The sequence below is a fragment of the Berghia stephanieae genome, chromosome 3 (assembly GCF_034508935.2).
Source record: "Berghia stephanieae isolate SIO BIC M18660-M18661 chromosome 3, UCSD_Bste_1.3, whole genome shotgun sequence".
NCBI lineage: Eukaryota > Metazoa > Mollusca > Gastropoda > Nudibranchia > Aeolidiidae > Berghia > Berghia stephanieae.
The window spans coordinates 80,082,239-80,088,008 of NC_088362.1; positions in this window are offsets into that span (position 1 = coordinate 80,082,239).

Here is a 5,770-nt window from a genome sequence, read left to right on the forward strand (position 1 = left end):
GTCATATCAGAACGACAAGGTTCCAAGCAAACAACAAGATGGTCACAAACCTGTCATGAAACCACCTACTTCAGTAATTAGATGCCACAACTGTTTTAAAGTTGGACATTTGAAGAGGGATTGTAAGAACAGACCACAAATCTCTGCAATACAAAGAGACATCGAAATGTGGATACTGTGGTCGTAGGTACCACTCCACTGAGCAGTGCTGGGAAAGAAAAAGGATGGAGAATACTGATAAGAAGACTTGTGGAGTAGCGGCTATGAATACCCCAGAACCGCTGCCATGTTGTAACAATACACAACATCATGTTGCTAACAATGGTATCATGAACAACACTAACTCTCAACGTCAAGCGCCGAGGGAAAATAAAGAATTTTGACAATATTACGGTGTCCGCAGCATGTTCGGTACACGCGATAGAGACGACAGGTATGCCGGTCGCCATTGGTTGGATAAATGGACAAAGAGTTAAAGTGTTGAGAGACAGTGGCAGTAGTTGTGTTGTGATTAGAAAAGGCCTTGTGAGTAGAGAAAAGAAAGAACAAGAAAAGAGAGTGAAGGTCAGTCTAGCTGATGGGAAGACTGTGAGTGCCCCACTAACTGAAGCGTGGCTTGATTGTCCATATTACAAGGGAAGAGTGACGGCTCTAGAAATGGCCTCACCTTTGTATGACGTCATTTTGGGAAATATACCAGGAGTCAAATGCCCAGGAACGCCAATAAAATATGACGATCACTCTGATTCAGTCCACGAGAATCTCATGAGAAATGATTGTGAGCACTCAGCTCAAGCAGCACAGACGAGGGCACAAAAAAGAAGATAATGAAACCATTGATCACTGCCCCCTCAGTGGAAACGGTGTTAGTAAGGCTGTTTTGAAAGAAAAACAGACCAAAGACGAGACATTGAAATGTGCGAGAGAGGCAGCAGTTACGAAAGAAGTGAAAAAGACTGGTGCCAATAATAAAAGTTGGTTTGAATATGATAGAGGGGTTTTAGTACGATATTTTCAATCACCAAAGATTGAGCACGGTGACGTGATTAGACAAGTCATGGTCCCAAAAGATTTGCGAGAGACAGTGATGCGTTTAGCTCATGAGTCCATACTCTCCGGACATCTCGCTGCCAAGAAAACGACTGAGCGCATTCTCAGCAATTTCTACTGGCCCAACATTTGGGATGACGTCACCCGCTTCTGTAGATCGTGTGACCAATGTCAAAGGTCAACGGCAAGAGGAATGACCCCAAGAGTGCCTCTGACTGAAGTTCCGCTGATAGACGAACCATTTAGTCGAGTAGCGGTAGATTTGGTAGGACCAATTATTCCTGCATCAAATAGAGGGAATCGCTATATGCTTACTGTGGTAGATTACTGCACACGGTACCCGGAAGCTGTAGCCTTGAAAAATGTAGAAACCGCGTCAGTTGCGGAAGGCCTCGTCGACATTTTCAGTAGGACGGGGATACCAAAAGAGATATTAAGTGACAGAGGTACACAGTTCACCTCAGATTTGATGAAAGAAGTCTGTAGACTACTGTCTGTGAAACAACTTACCACAAGTCCATATCACCCTCAGTGTAATGGGCTGGTGGAGAAGTTTAATGGCACTCTCAAAGGGATGCTTAAGAGATTGGCTAAAGAGAGACCGTCAGATTGGGATCGATATCTCAATGCGGCCCTGTTTGCCTACCGTGAAGCACCACAGGAGTCCTTGGGCTTCTCCCCTTTTGAATTATTGTTCGGTCGCCCAGTACGAGGCCCGATGACAATTTTCAGAGAGTTGTGGACGGAGTCTATTGAGGACGAAGAGGTAAAGACAACATACCAATATGTTGTAGACCTAAAAGAAAAACTTGAGACTACTATCCATATGGCCCATGAAAATTTAAAGAGGGCCTCAAAAAGGCATAAGGCATATTTTGATAGAAAGGCCAAGATGCGCAACTTCAAAGAAGGTGACAAAGTGTTGTTGTTGCTCCCGACAAAGCACAACAAACTTGAATTGAAATGGCAAGGTCCATTTGAAGTTCAACGTGTAGTTGGACATAATAATTATGTAATACAGGCTGGTACTTCAAAGAAAACGTACCACGCAAATTTATTGAAACGGTACTATGACCGGAGCACCGCGGACATAAACGGAAGTGGAATTCTTCAATGTGCCGTGGCAGCTGTTATTGACGATGAAGATTACAAGGTAAATATCCAGTTGTTACCTCAGTAGGAAACTGTTACCGAGAGAACAACGGTATTCAGTGGTTGAAAAGAGTGTTTAGCTCTTGTGTGGGCTGTCAGGAGTTTGAACAGCTATCTTATGGGCAGAGAATTCATTGTGGAGACTGACCAGGCTCCTTTGCTGTATCTCAACAAAGCCAAGTCAGAAAATGGTCGTCTGATGAGATGGTCACTGTTGCTCCACCAGTATCGTTTTCGGTTGATGTCTGTGAAAGGTTCGGACAATCATGGTCCAGACTTTTTGTCTCGGCTGCCTTAGTGGTCAGGCATTTCTTAGTTTTGATAAAAAATTTGGGATTTTTGTCCTCCAGTGGGGAGTGATGTAAAGAAATGCCTTCTATATAACAAAGGGAGATAGTTGTCATACCCACCAAGGTCTCGGGTAGAATGCAACCCATATAATTAAATGATTTATGAGTGTAGGATGGGTGTTGGAATAGGGACTCCCTTGTATTCGCCGTGGGTGGTGTAGACTATGAAGGCAATGAAAGAACGGAGGGTTATCATGTTCCATCAGTGTTAAGACACCCTCATCAATCTTATGCATCAACCGAGATACTTTGAGATACCGTTAGATACCCTGTCCTATGTTTCGGCTTGGGTCGATGTTCAACTGGCAGTCTGCAATTTGAGGTCGAAGAAGATCGACCTGTGCAGCCTGTGTGTTGGCTGGAATTCTGTTTGGCTATGTTGAAGCCACAGTGAAAAGGGCCCAAAGTGGCCAGTATTTTATGTCGCACCCGAATATGGGCTCTCAGGCGATATGTGTTGGGCCTGTGTGTTGGCCAGCATTGTGTTTTAGGCTGTATTGTAGCCGAAGTGGGCCTAATATGGCCAGTATTTTGTATATCGTACCCGGTTATGGGCTCTAAGCGATATTGTGTTTTTGTAATTTGTGCTCGGTGAGATTATATAAAATTTATAATATTGTTTTGATGTGCTGAGTAATCATCAAGTGATTAAGTGATTAATATCGTAAAATTATTTCACTTATCTTAAAGTTTAAAATAATATAAAGTTTTAATGTTTTATTGAATAATTAATTCAATGAGTTAAATTGTGTTAAAATTGAGAAAGTGACCTCTAGTAGGGGGAATTAGGTCCAAAAAACCCTTGAATTGTGCAAACAGGGTTGAAAGCATGAAAATTACATATGTTGTAGAATATGAAAAACCCTATAATTTATGATATAGAACCACTCTGAGAGATTAGTATTAGTTGAGATGCAAGGTTTTTAAGATAAGAAAATTTGAAATGGACGACAATAATTTCTTTCATTTTTATTTTGTAAACATTCGAGGCAAGCCGACCAAAGGTTGTTTTACGTCATCCTTTGGATTCCCATTGGTGACTATTTTTAGCTTCGAAGCGGATGTTTTCCTTTCCCTTTACTTTCGATTCACGTACCATACAAATTATCTAATCGTAAATATTATTCAATTTCACGTTTAGCTAGCAATACTCTATAATATGAGATTTTTTCTGCATCTGATTTAATAAGTATAATCAATTGCTCTAAAACGGACGGGCAGACGGGAAGACGAGCAGATGGGTAGACAAAACAGACTAGCAGAACACAGCTCAATAAATGCCGATAACCGGTGTTGACAAAGGGCAGTGCACCTTCTCCCCTCCTCCTGTTTTCTTTTCTTTCTAAAAATACTGCTATAATCATTTTACGTGAGTTAAAACCTATTTCGGTCAAACTTGATGACAGTAAAGAGTCAGCATACCACTTACATTGCTATAATTATCATCATTATCATCAACATCAACCACTATGATGCTGTATTGTGGAAAGTTATTTACTTTACGTTATTTACCTCAAAGGAACAATGGGAGAATGTCCTATTTGTACCGTTGTGTCCTTATGTAAGGCACTGCATACATTTTGCCTGCTGATGATAGGTTTTTAACAGAAAGAACGAAATAAAGAGAGAGAGAGAGGGAGAGGAGAGAGAGAGAGAGAGAGAGGAGAGAGAAGAGAGAGAGAGAGAGAGAGAGAGAGAGAGAGAGAGAGAGAGAGAGAGAGAGAGTTATGAAAGAATATTGCATATGCCTAATAAAGTAATGCGTTTGCATGATTTCAGATACACATACAATAGCAAAAGGAACTGCTCCCAGAGACTGGGACAAGTTTTTGATATGCCAACAAGATAACACAGACCGTTTATAATGTCCCTCTAAGTCGAGGAGGTATGACAAAGGGCAAGACTATGAAACTCTTTTTGTGATGAAAACAAGTTGGATTTATCTATTTTTTAAATTCATCAGAAGAAATGAGATTATTGAAAGCTTAAAACAAAATGATGCTAAGTGGCATAAGTATTGTCGTGTAAAATATAATGCCAACAAAATTAGGCGATTAGAATTAAAGAAATCTAAAAGAATTGCCATACAAGAATTCCAAACCTCTTCATTTGAAGTGGAGGAGTCACCGAATGAATATATTTCGCAACCCACGATAATAATGAGACAACGTTCAACATTAGAGATTGGCTGCAATAAACAAACGTGCTTTTTTGTAGGAGATTTAGTCGCCCAGGAGGCACACTACCATAAAATTTGTCATACTAAAAAAAAGCAAGCTTTAAAAGATGTCACTGCTGATGATAATGATGATGTCACAGTTCTTGAAAGAAGTCGAGCTTTTGCTAACGTTATATCTTTTATAGAAGAGAACCCTGTAACAATGTGACGATCGACATGAACCACTGTGGAGCTTATTTCCAGAATTTTCAAAAGTGTCCCAAAAACTCATCAAATGTTCATGTAAGAGAGAATGTATCGGCACCCGATGCAAGTGTTTAAGGTCCGGTTTGCCTTGCACGGACTTGTGTAGATGCGGGATGTGTATGTGTGTGTGTGTGTGTGTGTGTAGGTAGGAACAGTAATGAGTAAAATCTCTCTCTCTCTTCTCTTCTCTCTCTCTCTCTTCTCTCTCTCTCTTCTCTCTCTCTCTCTCCCCCTCTCTCTCCCTCTCTCTCTCTCTCTCTCTCTCTCTCTCTCTCTCTCTCTCTCTCTCTCTCTCTCCGTCTCTCCCGTTCACTCCCTCTCCCCCTCTCCCGTTTTTATCTACTAGTTTCAACACGAAATAACCATCAGTTAGCTACCGTAAATGGTTACCGGTGTATTTAAAGTTGTAGAACGCACATTGCATTATCGTGGTTATTTCCTCGGATAAGTAATGCTATATAGGAAAAAATAAAAGTGCTAAAAACGCACTGTTATGATAAATTGCCAGAGTGGTTCTATATCAGGTGTTATTTATACGGGTCATAGCTACCTATATGCCAATTTTCAGGATTTCAACCCCAATGTGCACGGTTTTAGCCTTATTTTCCCTAATACAATGAATATGAAGAAAATATATATTTTTACGCAGTTATTTCCCTTGTTTAATATAGCTGTAATAGGTAAAATCTAAGGCCTTACACCGATACGTTATGATTGATTGCCAGAGTGGTTCTATATCAGATGTTTTTTCTATGGGTCTTAGCAACCTGTATGCAAATTTTCATGCTTTCAA